The sequence below is a fragment of the Phocoena sinus genome, chromosome 5 (genome assembly GCF_008692025.1).
Source record: "Phocoena sinus isolate mPhoSin1 chromosome 5, mPhoSin1.pri, whole genome shotgun sequence".
Taxonomy (NCBI): domain Eukaryota; kingdom Metazoa; phylum Chordata; class Mammalia; order Artiodactyla; family Phocoenidae; genus Phocoena; species Phocoena sinus.
Genome location: NC_045767.1, coordinates 53,525,553 through 53,540,490, shown reverse-complemented (window position 1 = coordinate 53,540,490; position 14,938 = coordinate 53,525,553). Strand labels below are relative to the sequence as shown.

Here is a 14,938-nt window from a genome sequence, read left to right as displayed (position 1 = left end):
AAAGTAAACATAACATACAAATACAATAATATGAGCCCATCTGCCCTCTAGAAAGCCCAAAGTATATGGAAAATTGTCTGGAAGAATGTATCTCAAAATTTTAAAACTGGTTACCTCTGGGGAAAGAAGTAGAACTGGAGGCTTCTAAACTATCATAATAATGATACAAGAATATATTCCTGTATTAATTGCATAACATTTCAAGGAAGAAATGTTTTATATATAAGGAAGAGCTTATACAGACAATCTCTCACTCCTTATCTATTTGGCCTGATCTGGCTCCTACTCCATTTATCCAATGATACAGAACTTAACTGAATGGCACTGGCTACACAGAACAGAAGCACAAGCAGCCTATCTTGGCACAGATTTATCTTGGCTCAGGCTCCCTAATGACATTCACAGCTGCCAGTGACACACGCCTCAGGTCCAGGGAGAAAACGGCCACATTATCACTCCGCCGCTACTCAGGCTTACTCTTCGACTGACTTTGTTTTCATCCATTTGAAGGAATGTTTACAAACTGAGCACTCATGGTTTTTTAATTAATTCGTCTCCTATAAGAACCACACCCTGACTGGGAGGGACAGAGAGTACCCAGGTTTTTTTTTTTTTTTTAACATCTTTATTGGAGTATAATTGCTTTACAATGGCGTGTTAGTTTCTGCTGTATAACTAAGTGAATCAGCTATACATATACATATATCCCCATATCTCCTCACTCTTGAGTCTCCCTCCCACTCTCCCTATCCCACCCCTCTAGGTGGTCACAAAGCACCAAGCTGATCTCCCTGTGCTATGCAGCTGCTTCCCACTAGCTATCGATTTTACATTTGGTAGTATATATGTCCATGCCACTCTCTCACTTTGTCCCAGCTTACCCCTCCCCCTCCCTGTGTCCTCAAGTCCATTCTCTATATCTGCGTCTTTATTCCTGTCCTGCCCCTAGGTTCTTCAGAACCACTTTTTTTTTTTTTTAAGATTCCATATACCCAGGTATTCCTGAACAAAATCTCGTCTCCCGATTTCCAGAACTCACCTTCCTCTAGCATAATTTAAATGTTTAAGGGGAATTCCCTGGTGGTCCAGTGGTTAGGACTCGGTGCTTTCACTGCTGAGGGCCCGGGTTCAATCCCTGGTCAGGGAACTAAGATCCCACAAGCCACACAGCTCAGCCAAAAAAAATTTTTTTTTAAGTTTAAAAATAAGAAGAGGAATAAGAAAACCTTCATGAAGGCTTTGCTGAAATCCCCAGTCCAAATTAATCACTCCTTCTTCTTCTGTATTTGTGAAATGTCTCTATTACAGGAGTCATTATGTTCATCTTTATATTACAGTAAAAGTGATGAGCATAGCTGGATTCTGCACTAAGGTACAAACAGCCAAAGACCAAACTGTCTTAACTCATCTTTTATAAAACTTAAGGTGTTCAAAGATCTTGCCTGTAACAGGTTTTCAAGAAATGACTCCTCAATAGAATTTGTTGAAAATAGTTCAGTGCATGGTACTAAGAATAAAAATGTCAATAGGAAATATCAAATCAAATAAGAAGGATCAATGAGAAGTTTTAAATGGAGTTCCTGTTCAACTTATTTGGTTAATTGAAAGCTTTGAGTTGGAAGAGAGAATATAAACCTTAAAAACCACTACATGTCATAGGCAAAAGCAGTATAGAACTTTCAACAGCATTCAAACAGAAAAAAATTCATCTCCTTTGCAACCTAAAGGAAAAAACCTGTTTGTATCCCCTTACATCACACGAGCCTAAATACAATTACAGCCTCTTCACTTTCTGATTATTTTACCAGTTTCCTATATAAAATTTTGCCCAAAAAATGCAAATACAAATCTCATTTACCACATTTTGTGTCTGTTTTCCTTGTGACCTACATTTGACAGTAAAAACAAAATCCTGCCTTCTCATATTTTATATTAAATAAAATTGATAAGCATCTAAAAATTATTTGAAAAATGTTAAACTTGCTGAAAATATTTCTTGACAGTGGTATATGTTATGCCATGCTCTGAACAGTACTATGAATTATAAATGACAACTGCAAATTAAGAGCTAACACTTACTATTAGTAAATTCAGTGTGTAAAAAAAATTGTCAGGAATTATCTCCTTTATTTACTACCAAACTCTATGGACAGGTATAATTAATTCCATTTTACAGATACACAAATTGGGGCTTAAAGAAGTCAAGTAACTTGCAGAAAGTGACATTTAAATGATAGAGCCAGAATTCAAAGCCTGGTCTTCCCGATTCCAAAATTAATACAGTTGATCCTTGAACAACGTGGATTTGAACTAGGCAGGTCCACTTACACACGATGGATTTAAACTATGCAGGTCCACTTACACACGGATTTTTTTTTTTTTTCCAATAAATACACACTATAATACCATGCAATCCATGGTTGGGTGAATCCAAGGAAGTGGAACTGTGGGTACAGAGGGCCGACTGTAAAGCTATATGAGGATTTTCCACTGCACAGGGGTCTGATGTCCCTAACTGCCAAGTTGTTCAAGCGTCAGCTGAACTCACCTGCCACTCACCCTATGCATTTAACAAATCAAATCAAAACAAGTGTAAAGTCTGTTCTGCTATAATGTATGTTCTTTGCTGTGAATTACTTCTGAGGCAACTAGAAATAGGTGAATGATGCTAGTGTAAAAGGAAGTTATGTTGCTTCATACACTATTTTTCCTAGCATGTTAATGTTTTGAGGCAAAGGGGAAAGCTTTTCCACAAATAAAGGTGAAATCTTAGTAACAGATGAATATTTTAAGGAAAAAGCCCTGAAAATCTACAAAAGTACTTTTCTTTCTTATGAGTAGTAGCTGGTTTAGTGGCTTCAGGAATTGCTACTCTTTCAGCTAACTGGGTTAAGCTATTTGACAAAGCTGCCTGTGCAGATGAAGAAGCTGCAAAAAATTCCCCCTGTATTAGGACAATGGATTGGGACTTCCCTGGTGGTGCAGTGGTTAAGACTCCATGAGCCCAATGCAGGGGACCCGGGTTCGATCCCTGGTCAGAGAACTAGATCCAAGATGCAGGCCGCAACTAAGAATTCGCATGCCACAACTAAGGAGCCGGCATACCGCAACTAAGAAGCCGGCGAGCCGCAACTAAGACCCAGAACAACCAAATAAATAAATATTTTTTTTTTAAAATGGATTAATGAAGAAAGCTACACATAGGATTAGATTTTTAATTTTAATGAAAATAGTCTCTTAGAAGCAATGTCCTTCCAGGACCTACAACTAGAAGAGGCTGAATCCAAGGTTCAAGATTCCAAAGATTGATGGTAACACAAGGTACAAATGCTAGTCCTTTGGTTTTTTAGGATTGCTATTGTTTTTAGTTAGTATCCAAGATCAGTTTCATGGAATTTCACTAGTCTGTCCCAAACCTTTTTTCCCCATGAGTCTTATTACTTTCACTGCACAATTTTGCAAATCTCAAGTTTTGTCAAGCTACATATTCACCCCTCAGTATTTGCAGGTGATTAGTTCCAGGACCCCCCTGCATACCAAAATCTGCAGATGCCCAAGTCCCTTATATAAAATCACATAGTATTTGCATATAACCTATGCACATCCTCCCATATATATAGTTTTATTATTGTTATTCTTTTTTTTTTTCTTTTTCGGCTGCGTTGGGTCTTAGTTGTGGCATCTGGGATCTTTCATTGCAGCGCACAGGCTTCTCTAGTTGTGGTGTGCAGGTTTTCTCTCTTTAGTTGTGGCGCGCGTGAGCTCTGTAGTTCGTGGCACACAGGCTCTCTAGTTGAGGCACATGGGCTCAGTAGTTGTGGCACGTGGGTTTAGTTGACCCGCGGCATGTGGGATCTTAGTTCCCTGACCAGGGATCGAACCCGCATCCCCTGCATTGGAAGGCGGATTCTTTACCACTGGACCACCAGGGAAGTCCCCCCTCCCATATACTTTAATTCATCTCTAGATTACTTATAATACTTAATACAATGTAAATGTTACATTAATGCTATGTAAATAGTTGCCAGCAAGTTGCAAATTCAAATTTCCCTTTTTGGAACTTTCTGGATTTTTTTTCTCCCCAAATATTTTCAAACCACAGTTGGTTGACTTCTCAGATGCAGAATCTACGGATACAAAGGACCAACTGTATATGGCATTATGGCAGAAACCCCTGTGTGCATTAGACAAAACAATCCCTATGAATCTTTGGTACATGGATTTATCAAAATGCCATGGATAGCTTTTTGTTTGGTTTAGGTTCTGGCTTTTAAAAGTGTGACGTGGGGCTTCCCTGGTGGCGCAGTGGTTGAGAGTCCGCCTGCCGATGCAGGGGACACGGGTTCGTGCCCTGGTCCGGGAAGATCCCACATGCCGCGGAGCGGCTGGGCCCGTGAGCCATGGCCACTGAGCCTGTGCGTCCGGAGCCTGTGTGCCACAGCGGGAGAGGCCACAACAGTGAGAGGCCCGCGTACCGCAAAAAAAAAAAAAAAAAAAAGTAAAAGTGTGCCATAAACGCCAATGCTACAGAGAAAATAATAAAAGTGTGTTAAAACTGCTACCATTAGATCAAAAATGCAGTAGTAGTGATTAATGATATTTTGATGATTTGCTGTTGATCTTTTTTTTAATATTTATTTACTTATTTATTTGGTTGTGCTGGGTCTTAGTTGCAGCAGGTGGGCTCCTTAGTTGCAGCTCGAGGGTTCCTTAGTTGTGGCATTCAAACTCTTAGTTGCAGCACTCAAACTCTTAGTTGCGGCATGCAGGTGGGATCTAGTTCCCTGACCAGGGATCGAACCCGGGCCCCCTACATTGGGAGCAGAGAGTCTTAACCACTGCACCACCAGGGAAGTCCCTGTTGTTGATCTTTAAACAAAGATCAACGTCAACTAATTGTGATCCTAAAGTAGACATGAAGTGTGCACACGTGCCCATGCGCGCACGCGCGCACACACACACACACACACACACACACACACACACACACCAAAGCAGCCCTTAATGTACTTCATTTCTTAACATATCAACTAGAGAAGATGATCCTATGGGAAGTGATTCTATTGAATAATCTATTATATAAACTAAGGCAATGGAGCCTACCCAGCATGCATGTATTTCCAAATTTATAAATACAGCATCAAAACAGAAAGCTCATATAGAAAGATAAACATAGCTTGTATAGAAAACAGGCCATATAATGCAGATATTTTGATACACAGTTGCCCAGAATTAATTGTTTATAACATAAAGCATTCTCAGAAAAAAAATCATTTAAGTGATGCCTTGAGACGGAAGTATGTGGTTAAATGTAGGTTCAGGTTCTGGTACTAATTCCAACATGGAAAGGGGACTTCTCATACCAACAAGCAGTTCCCTGGACAGCAGAAAGGTATCCTACAATTCAACTCAATTCTGACACTATCTACCGGGAGATAGATCTCCGAGGTTCCAATGACCTCCAACTTGGGTTTCAGAAGCCAGTCTGAAGCCCAACTTATTTACGTGTGTTTCTGACCAGCCAGCTATACAGATCAGAGGTTCCCATGACCCCCACCTTGGGTTCGATTAATTTGCTAGAGTGGCTCACACTTACTACATTACCGGTTTCTTATAAAAGGATATAACTCAGGAATAGCCAACTGGAAGAGATGCAAAGGGCTAGGTATGGGGAAAGGGCCACACGTTGCCACATTAACATAACAAAAGACACCTTTATCACTCAGGAAATTCCATGGGTTTTAGGAGCTGTGAGCCAGGAACCATGGACAACACCAAATACGTTTGAGAAATATATTCTGGTCATCTGATGACCAGATTTATAAATCACAACATCACAGTGGTAAAAAATTTGTTTCTTCTTCCCATTAGTCTTAATATTATACCTCCCTATTTCCCTGTTTCTATCTAAACAGTCTCAGAATTATGATCCTCATATGTCAGAGATTACATACCAATCTATACAATATTACCACATGTATTGTTTAAATCAACAGGGTTGGGGGCTTCCCTGGTGGCGCAGTGGTTAAGAACCTGCCTGCCAATGCAGGAGACAGGGGTTCGAGCCCTGGTCTGGGAAGATCCCACATGCCACAGAGAAACTAAGCCCATGCGCCGCAACTACTGAGCCTGCCCGTGAGCCACAACTACTGAGCCCACGTGCCACAACTACTGAAGCCCACGCACCTGGAGCCCATGCTCCACAACGAGAAGGAAGCCACAGCAATAAGCCCATACACCACAATAAAGAGTAGCCCCCGCTCGCCGCAACTAGAGAAAAGCCCACATGCAGCAAAGAAGACCCAATGCAGCCAAAAATAAATTAAATCAATTAATTTTTCAAAAAACAGGGTTGGGAAAGACGTTTTGCATTTTAATAGAATAAAGCAAGAAAATTTCAAGTAATTACTTAAGAATTCCAAAATTAGTGTGTAAACACTCATTTACTCCAGGAAAGTTCCCTTCCTTTATTACCTTTGGCTTGAGCAAATAAATTAGTTTATCTTCCCTAAGTGTCATCAATTTAGAGTGAAAGTTATTCAAAATCACATTTCTTGCCTGAGGGACATTTTTTGATCCCTCACCATGCAAAATCCAGAAGCCATGCCAGCAAATTATTCCTGTACATACTTCCTCATCTCCCAATCTCACACCCAAAACCTGTTTCCCATATCAAATGATAGCAACCCTGTAATTACCATTGCTCAAACCAGAACATGAGGTTAGCTTTGATTCTTGTCTTTACTTCACATACCATATCTAATCTAGGCACGCTTTGCCTCAGGGTCTTTACATTTGCTGTTCCTGCTTGCTGGAATGTTCTGTCCCCACATAAAACATGCCTCACATTCTCAACTTATCCTTAAGGTCCTTTGCTCAAGTGTCACCACCTCAGAGACCCACTTTATCTTGTTGCAACCTCTTTCTGATACTCCCTATCCTATTTCCAACACTTTCTCTTCTGAAGCCCTAATCTCAATAAATATTTAACTTATTTGGTTTTTGTCTCTCTCACTAAAATGCAACCTCTATACACTGGCAGATTATACATATTTTTATATATATATTTTGGTCTGTTTTGTCCACTGGTATATCCTAGTGCCTGGGACATAGTTGGCACTCAAAATCCTTTGAATACATCACTAGGGCTCAGTCTATGTCAGATGATCCCAACCTGAGGGAATAAAAGGTGTTCCACAATGTGAAAGGTTGATAATGGTGCCCTCACTGACTGATCTGTTTCAGCACATCACAAATTTCCTAGTTTGATGACCTGAGCCCTCAAAAAACAGGTGAGGGACTTAAGATAATTTCTGCAACAAAGAGGTATTGGAGATAGTACTAATAATTTAAGCACACTAAATAAATAAATGGCAGAAGGGTACCCTCTTCCTCCTAGTATTCCCTCTTTACCAAGTAAAAATAATGATTAATCAGATATAACAAGACAGTCAAAAAGAAGATAGAAATTAACCAAGATAACTTTTTAAAATACAGATTTACATCTATTATCAACAGTAACTTCACCATATATATAAATTTTGCCCCAAAATATTAGCAAATGACAGTGCAAAGTAATCACAATTAGTAAAATACTTAAAATTTTAAGTACTTAAAACATAACAGGTCTCTATAGGTTGTGAGTTTTTTCTCTCTGGCAAGGTTTAAAGTCATGATTTTCAATTCAGTACTTTGGAAAATGTCATTGAGTTTACATGCTTCTTTTGTGACTACTTATAAAACAGTGTAAGATAAAAAGCCACAGGGACTTCCCTGGCAGTCCAGTGATTAAGACTTCACGCTTCCACTTCAGAGGGCACAGGTTCGATCCCTGGTTGGGGAACTAAAATCCCGCGTGCCGCAGTCAAAAAAAAAAAAGGAAGCCACATATCATGGGAAAGACTTATTCTTCCTGTCATGGTAGAAAAGGCTGAAGTATGACTTGGGGAACAACATGAACATAAACCAAAATGTATTTTTCTGCCAGTAAATTACTATATAAATATGCACAGAAAACACTGTTGAAGATTATGGGGCGGGGGGAATTGGTATTAGAAAAAACTACATAGTGCGGGAAATTTGTCATACAGTAGGTAGTTATGTTTTTTCTGATATGCCTCAGTTTATTTAGTCTTTGCTGGCTTCTTAATGAAATGCAAAGTTTTCTAAGAAAATATCTATAGGAAAACATATTCTCAACTGCAAATTCATTCTACAGTTAAATATTTACTGAGTGCCTTTTACATGACAGGAACTCTTATAGGTACAAGGGATAGAAAACTGAACAAAAAGACACAATGTCTTCAGGAGGGAGCTTCTTTGACCTATTTTAATTAAAGCTTTTTATGGAAAATCAGTAAGAGTATTATCTGCTATGAGAGTGGCTGCTTTAAGCAAAATAAAACAAGATTTCTATAAAAAGCTTACTGAGATCCCATCACACAAGAAACTCATTCATTTAATCTTTCAATTAGGAAGCAAAGAAAATGACAACAGAATGACACAAAGTACTACCAGATGTCATGGATATGGTTAGTTACACTATATCTTCATGAAACAGGGAGTAACCTTGAAAACCTTTTGTACCACATAGAGGTTTGCTCTTCATCTTGTGGCAAAGCACTTAAAAGGTTCTGAAACTTGACGGGTTACTCATTTTTCTTACACAAAAAGGTCCCCAAATTGATTACTTTTCCTGTGAAGACATGCAGCTTCCTGTAGTATGTGATCTAGCAGTTACTTCTGTAAAATTAAAAACAATAAGCACGGCATTTTAAACAATGGCTTTTCAACTATGAGAATCACCTGATTTGTATAGAACTAACTTAAAACTAGCCCTTTGAATGACTCTCAAAGTATTAACCAAGATTTTTTAAAAATGATGCATATTATATATACCACAATTAAAAAATAACAAAGTAAACTTAAATACACTACTCTCAAAAAATACTTGTGAAGATAAAAAGGGGTTCTACCATTCTATTAAAAGTATCTTCAAAATTTTGTTTACCTCATTTTTATCACAAAATTTTTTAACATCTGAAATTTCTATAGATACTTCAATGTGTATATTAGTAAAGTACAACACTTCATTATAATTTTTTAATACACAATCACATATACTGGGGTACACGTTAATTTTCTACTGATATAGGTAAACAACCAAAAGTCTAGAGACTATAGTATAGTACAAAGCAAAACAAAGTGCTGCACAGGCCACATAGCTCTTGTAGTATATGGATCAAGACCCCAAAGACAGGCAATCTTCTTTGGCTTCATATGAATTAATTAAATCCACCACCTCAGTCACTAGGGACACCAAGCAAAAATATATGAAAGAATCAACGAATAAACATCAACCCTTGAGGAGAAAAATACAGAATATTTTCCCTCATTAAAATGAGATAGGACTTCCCTGGTGGTCCAGTGGTTAAGACTCCACGCTTCCACTGCAGGGGGTACGGGTTCAATTCCTGGTCAGGGAAGTTCTACATGCCACATAGTGTGACCAAAAAAAAAAATTTTTTTTTTAAATGAGATAGTCAATGTGGAAAGTCTCTGAAAAGTTAAGAGAATCAAGTTCATGAATGTCTTCACTGTCACATTACTGAATGTGTGCCCCTGTCCCCAACAAAACCCCCTTTAATGTTGACTTTCCATTAATACATGAGAAGCTGCACAATGTCACAGAAAAGGCACCAACAGGAGTTCCCAGTTAAATTTCATCCCCTTCCCTCTTTGTGTTCCTTCCAATAAGCATCTAAACATGTCAAGCCTATTCCTCCATCACAACACCTAGGTTCCATTCCCACCAAGTTCTGAACCACTGCTCCTGAAAGAGCTGTCTCCACTTCCTCAACCTGTGCCAAACCATATTTTAGCTCCCACCAGTTCTTACCAATTTGAAGTCCTAAAGTCTTACCAACTTGAAGTACTAAAGTGCTAAACTAGTGAGCATTTGTGTTTATCCCATTTGCCCTCTTTGTAGCATGTGACACAACTGACAAGTTTCCCTCCTCCTAGAAGTACTCTCTTCATTTTTGTGATACTACACTGTCTTAGGTTTTTGTCCCACCTCTTCTATTACTAGTTTTCCTTTACTAGTTTTTACACCTCTACCCACTCCTGAAGTATTGATGCTCACCAGTGGTTTGTCTCTGCTTAACTCCACCTCTCCCTGAGATTTTGCCCACTCCCAAGGTTTTAATTAACATCTAACAGTCTTCAAGTATGTGTGTACAACCTTGACCCCTCTCTCCTGAGCTCCAGGAACCACACACAATTTATATATGTAACTGGCCACTGGATAGCTTCATCTAACTTTCTCACAATGGCCTCAAACAAAACATGTTCAAAACCAAGAACTCCCCACCAACACTAACTCTACTCTTCTACTATGCCATTTATCACAGTGCCATCTAATTTTAACAAATGGCACCACCATCCCCCACCCCAACAAAATGTGTAAAGCACCAGAGGTTTTTTTCCTTCTTTACAATTTTTTTAAATATTTTTTTATTTATTTAGTATTTATTTATTTTGGCTGTGCCAGGTCTTAGTGGCAGCATGCAGACTTCTTAGTTGTGGCATGCATGCGGGATCTAGTTCTCCGACCAGGGATCGAACCCGGGCACCCTTCATTGGGAACTCAGAGTCTTACCCACTGGACCACCAGGTAAGTCCCTTGACAAATTTTTAATAGCTCCAAAATCGAGATATATACGCCAAGACTCTATTCACTCTTACAACTTACCCCAACCAGTTATACTAAAGAAATAAAGCACTACCCTGTCTTTTCAAAAGGCAACCTGTCTTTACAAATTTTGTCACTAGATTCCTTTCATATATTTAAAAATGACCTCAAAAATACAGATAATTCTTGCTACAGAGTAAATATAGCTTACAAATGCAAAGTTTTTAGAATCCTAATAGTTGACTCGTGTTTTTGAAATTTTAGGAGCGTAAGTATACATGTGAATCCCCAATATGCGTTTGTTTTAAAATGTCCAACAGGGGAATTCCCTGGTGGTCCAGTGGTTAGGACCCTGCACTTTCACTGCACAGGTTCAACGCCTGGTCAGGGAACTAAGATCCCGCAAGCCACGCAGTGTGGCAGAGCCAAAAACAAAACAAAACAAAACAAAATGTCCAACAGGAAAAGGAAAACAGACACATTAAAAGGGAGAAGACAATCCTATTAATAGCAAATAAAAGCTCACATTAGAGCAGAAAAAATATGTGATTTTGTCATTCTAAGTAACTGTATCACTGTATTCTCTGAAAATCTTCCTTGTACACAACAGACACCTATCCTTAATCCTAACAAAAACCTACCAATGCCTCAAACCACTGGATGGGCTAGTCATCTGACCAAGCAGAAATGAAAAAAGCACTGATGTCAGAGCTAATGAAAGTCAAAAAGTGGAAGAGGTAGCTAAGGAATCCCTGAGAGGATAGCTGAGGCATCAGTATCCATTACTAGGTGATTCCTCTCACAGGAACAGACTATCTTCCCCCAGGAACGTGGGAATTATACATACTCTCAACTTTTGTAAATTCTCAAGTTCACTAAGTCATTTTAATAACTACATCATATTCTATTGTCAGGTGTCATCTTTCAAAAGGATACCAAGTTGGTGTGATTAGGAAATCATCCAACATAAACAGGAACCTCAGTAGCACTGTTAGGGACCAGTGCTGGAAAAGCCATCTGTTTATGGAAATAATACTTCCATTTCCCTAGTGATTATAGCTACCAGTGACAACTGTAAGATCCCAAGAGAAGAAAAGAAAATTTAACTGCCTCGAAACTTTAATTATTCATATAAACTAGCCAAGAAACTAAAGTTAAATGTTACACAAAGTGCTCTCTAACCCCCTAATATTTTTGGCTAATTATTCCTTTGGTAGCCCACATCTGCTCTGCTAAAATCTGATTATGAATCAGAAGTAACTCACCGGGAATGCTTTCTTTTTTTTTAAACTTAAAGGAATAAAACACTTTATTTTAAAAATTCGAATATGCTTCAAATGAAAGCTGCCCCTTTATTAAACACCCACAAGTTTCAAGCTTTGTACAGAACATTAGAACACTTGTTCATACTCTTTTGGAGCAAAATTGCCTGTTCTGCCTCACTTGTTTTTTGTTGACATTGACGTTTTAGCTCCACTGTCATAAAATGACCAGTTCTTTAAGATTTGATCAAGAAACAAGTTTCTGATCCATAGAAGTAGATCATGAGGTTAATGCAGAAGTCAACTGGCGAAGTTTCTGTCAACTGTTACACTTCATATCCTCTTCCTCCTCCGACCTCCCCGGTCACCGCCTCCTGGAGATCCCTTCTCACCTGAGGCCGAGGTAGAAACCTCTGCAACGGCAGTGGCTTACATGGATCTATATAAAACTTCTGTCGTTTTTTAAAGGAAGATGCCTTCATGTTCTCTGACAATTTAACTGAAAAACAAAATCTCTAAGCTGTCCAAATATTTCATCCACTTTCCAATTTGTTCTTTGTTTTCTAAATAAACTGGAGCGCTGAAATAAGGCACCTTATTCTCATCTATGGAACATTTACAAACTATGTCATCTTCACAGAGATGCATGAACTCTCCTAATAAAACTACTGGCTCTGGAGGTCCTTGGTCCTGGCCTTTGTTAAAACCTCCGCGGCCGCCCCTCGTCCAAATCCTCCTAGGCAGCCGCAACCTCTGCCTCGAAAAGACATGCTCTGCTCCCACCGGAGCCACGTGCACCTCAGGCGCTGGGAATGCTTTTATATCTAAAAGTAATTGTGGATAACAACTACAATTCACAAAAACTGTTATTTTTAATGTGCATAAAATCCTGTCCCACACAATAAAAGAAGTTACTGTCAAGGTTTAAACTCTCTTAACTAAGAGGAAAAATGAGGCAATTTAACAACAAAAAAGTTCATTTTAACAGCATATTCAACCTGTACTTTTTGAATATCTTCAATACTAAGCAATTTGGGCTTCCATGGTGGCACAGTGGTTAAGAACCCGGCTGCCAATGCAGGGGACATGGGTTCGAACACTGGTCCGGGAGAATCCCACATGCCACGAAGCAACTAAGCCCGTATGCCACAACTACTGAGCCTGCGCTCTACAGCCCGTGTGCCACAACTACTGCGCCCGCGTGCCACAACTACTGAGCCCGCATGCCTAGAGCCGGCGTCCCTGCTCTGCAACAAGAGAAGCCACTGCAATGAGAAGCCCGTGCACCATAATGAGGAGGAGCCCCTGCTCGCTGCAACTAGAGAAAGCCTGCAAGCAGCAAGAAAGACCCAATGCATCCAAAAATAAACAAATTTATAAAAATAAATAAACACATAAATAGTTTATAGGTTTGCAAATATATACTCTAATAACTTCCTAAATACTGACTATAACCTCACATATACAGTTATGGGGTTTTTTTGTTTTTGTTTTCTTTGGTCAGGGAGCCTCATTTGTTTCAACTATCGCTCTACCACTCTTCCCCTTTTTTTTTCTTTTTTTGAAATAAATATTTCCTAGAATTCTTTTCATTGGAGAAATGTATCTTCTAGATATTTTGATAGAAAATACCAAGGCTCACCTGATTTCTTGTAACTCAGCTCCAGGTGTGAGCTTTAGTATCTCAGAGTAAAACTACTTTTAATAATTTATAGTTAACTATTTGGATCTGCTCAACAACATATTAAAACCATATACTTTTGAAATGAAAACAGTTATACGCACTGTGCCTAAAACTATATGTATGAGCTAACCATACCAAATGGAAAATATTTAGTTCCAAACAATCCAACATTTAAACAGCAGACACAGGTAAAGCATCATCCATAAGTGCTATTACACACAGTAATTGCTGAGGGCAAAAATATTTGATGACAGAAACCATGTCCATAAAACAACTAAAATTACAATTTACCTTTACACATATCGAAGTAATACACTTAAAGATCATCAAAAAGTCAAGCAAAACATTCCAAATTCCTTCAAAGTCATAAGAAATAAAGAGCAGTAGCAGAAATGACCGCTCCAAAGATTCCCAGAATAGAAACACTCTCTCAATTTGTACTATCCTAACTCACTCCCCTCAAAACACATTCACCCTTAGGGAACAAACACAGAATTCATTGCAACTGTGGCTACAATTTGTAAGCAGCCTTTCATTGCTCCATAAAGGCTCATCATTGTAGAAGTTCATCAGTTTTTAAGCCACATCCACAGCCGCTGTCTTAGTTAGAAAAACAACAAAATTTGACAGCAGAAACCTTAAAATAAAAGATTTACATAAAACAAAATTTAAAGTACTCCAGTATAATAAAAAGAATGAATGTATCTAGAGTACCAAAAACATGAGACTTGAGTCATTTTTAATAGCGATACCTTTCATTTACATGGTGTGAGAATTACTCTCTAAGCTCTCTGGCACATATAGTATCATTTCTAACTTAAAGCCTAGATCAAAGATATCATTTACACAGAAAATAAGCAAAGCAGGGATATTACCAAATTAGTTAGTGGTGAAGAGAATCTATTTCATGACCACCAGCCTGTGTTCTTTCCACAACCTTCCTTCCAAAATCATATTCTAAAATTCAGAGGCAAAAATCCCACATAAAACTGTTGAAAAAAGTCTATTAAAAACAAAAATCCTGCATAAACCAATTCCCTATTCAACTTTACCCTCCTGCCTCAGATCTATTCTCTGCCTGGACTGAGGGAAGGGGCTCCTCTGGTTAGTGAGCACAGCCAATAATGTGTTGATGGATGACTAAGCATTAACTACATATGGGGAAGCATTATCACATATTAGACTGCACAATCACTAGAAGACGTTCATGGCAATGGAACTGGAATCCAGAGACATGAGTCTGAATTTCAACTCTCCCACCAACCAACAGGTAAGCTTGCTTAAGTTTCTGTAAAACAG

The 14,938-nt window shown here is 38.7% G+C and overlaps 1 protein-coding gene across 5 annotated transcripts in view; it reads right to left on the bottom strand.

Annotated features, from left to right (window-relative positions):
* LOC116754184 (recombining binding protein suppressor of hairless) overlaps positions 1-14,938 on the bottom strand; it is a 121,121-nt gene that overhangs the window by 86,573 nt on the left and 19,610 nt on the right. The window contains exon 1 of one of the 5 annotated variants that reach the window (XM_032632554.1): positions 14,515-14,600. The exons of the other annotated variants lie outside the window; for them this stretch is intronic. The gene's annotated coding sequence lies outside the window, so the exon portion shown is untranslated. Of the gene's footprint in view, positions 1-14,514; positions 14,601-14,938 lie in introns of those variants that run through there. 5 annotated transcript variants of the gene reach the window in all.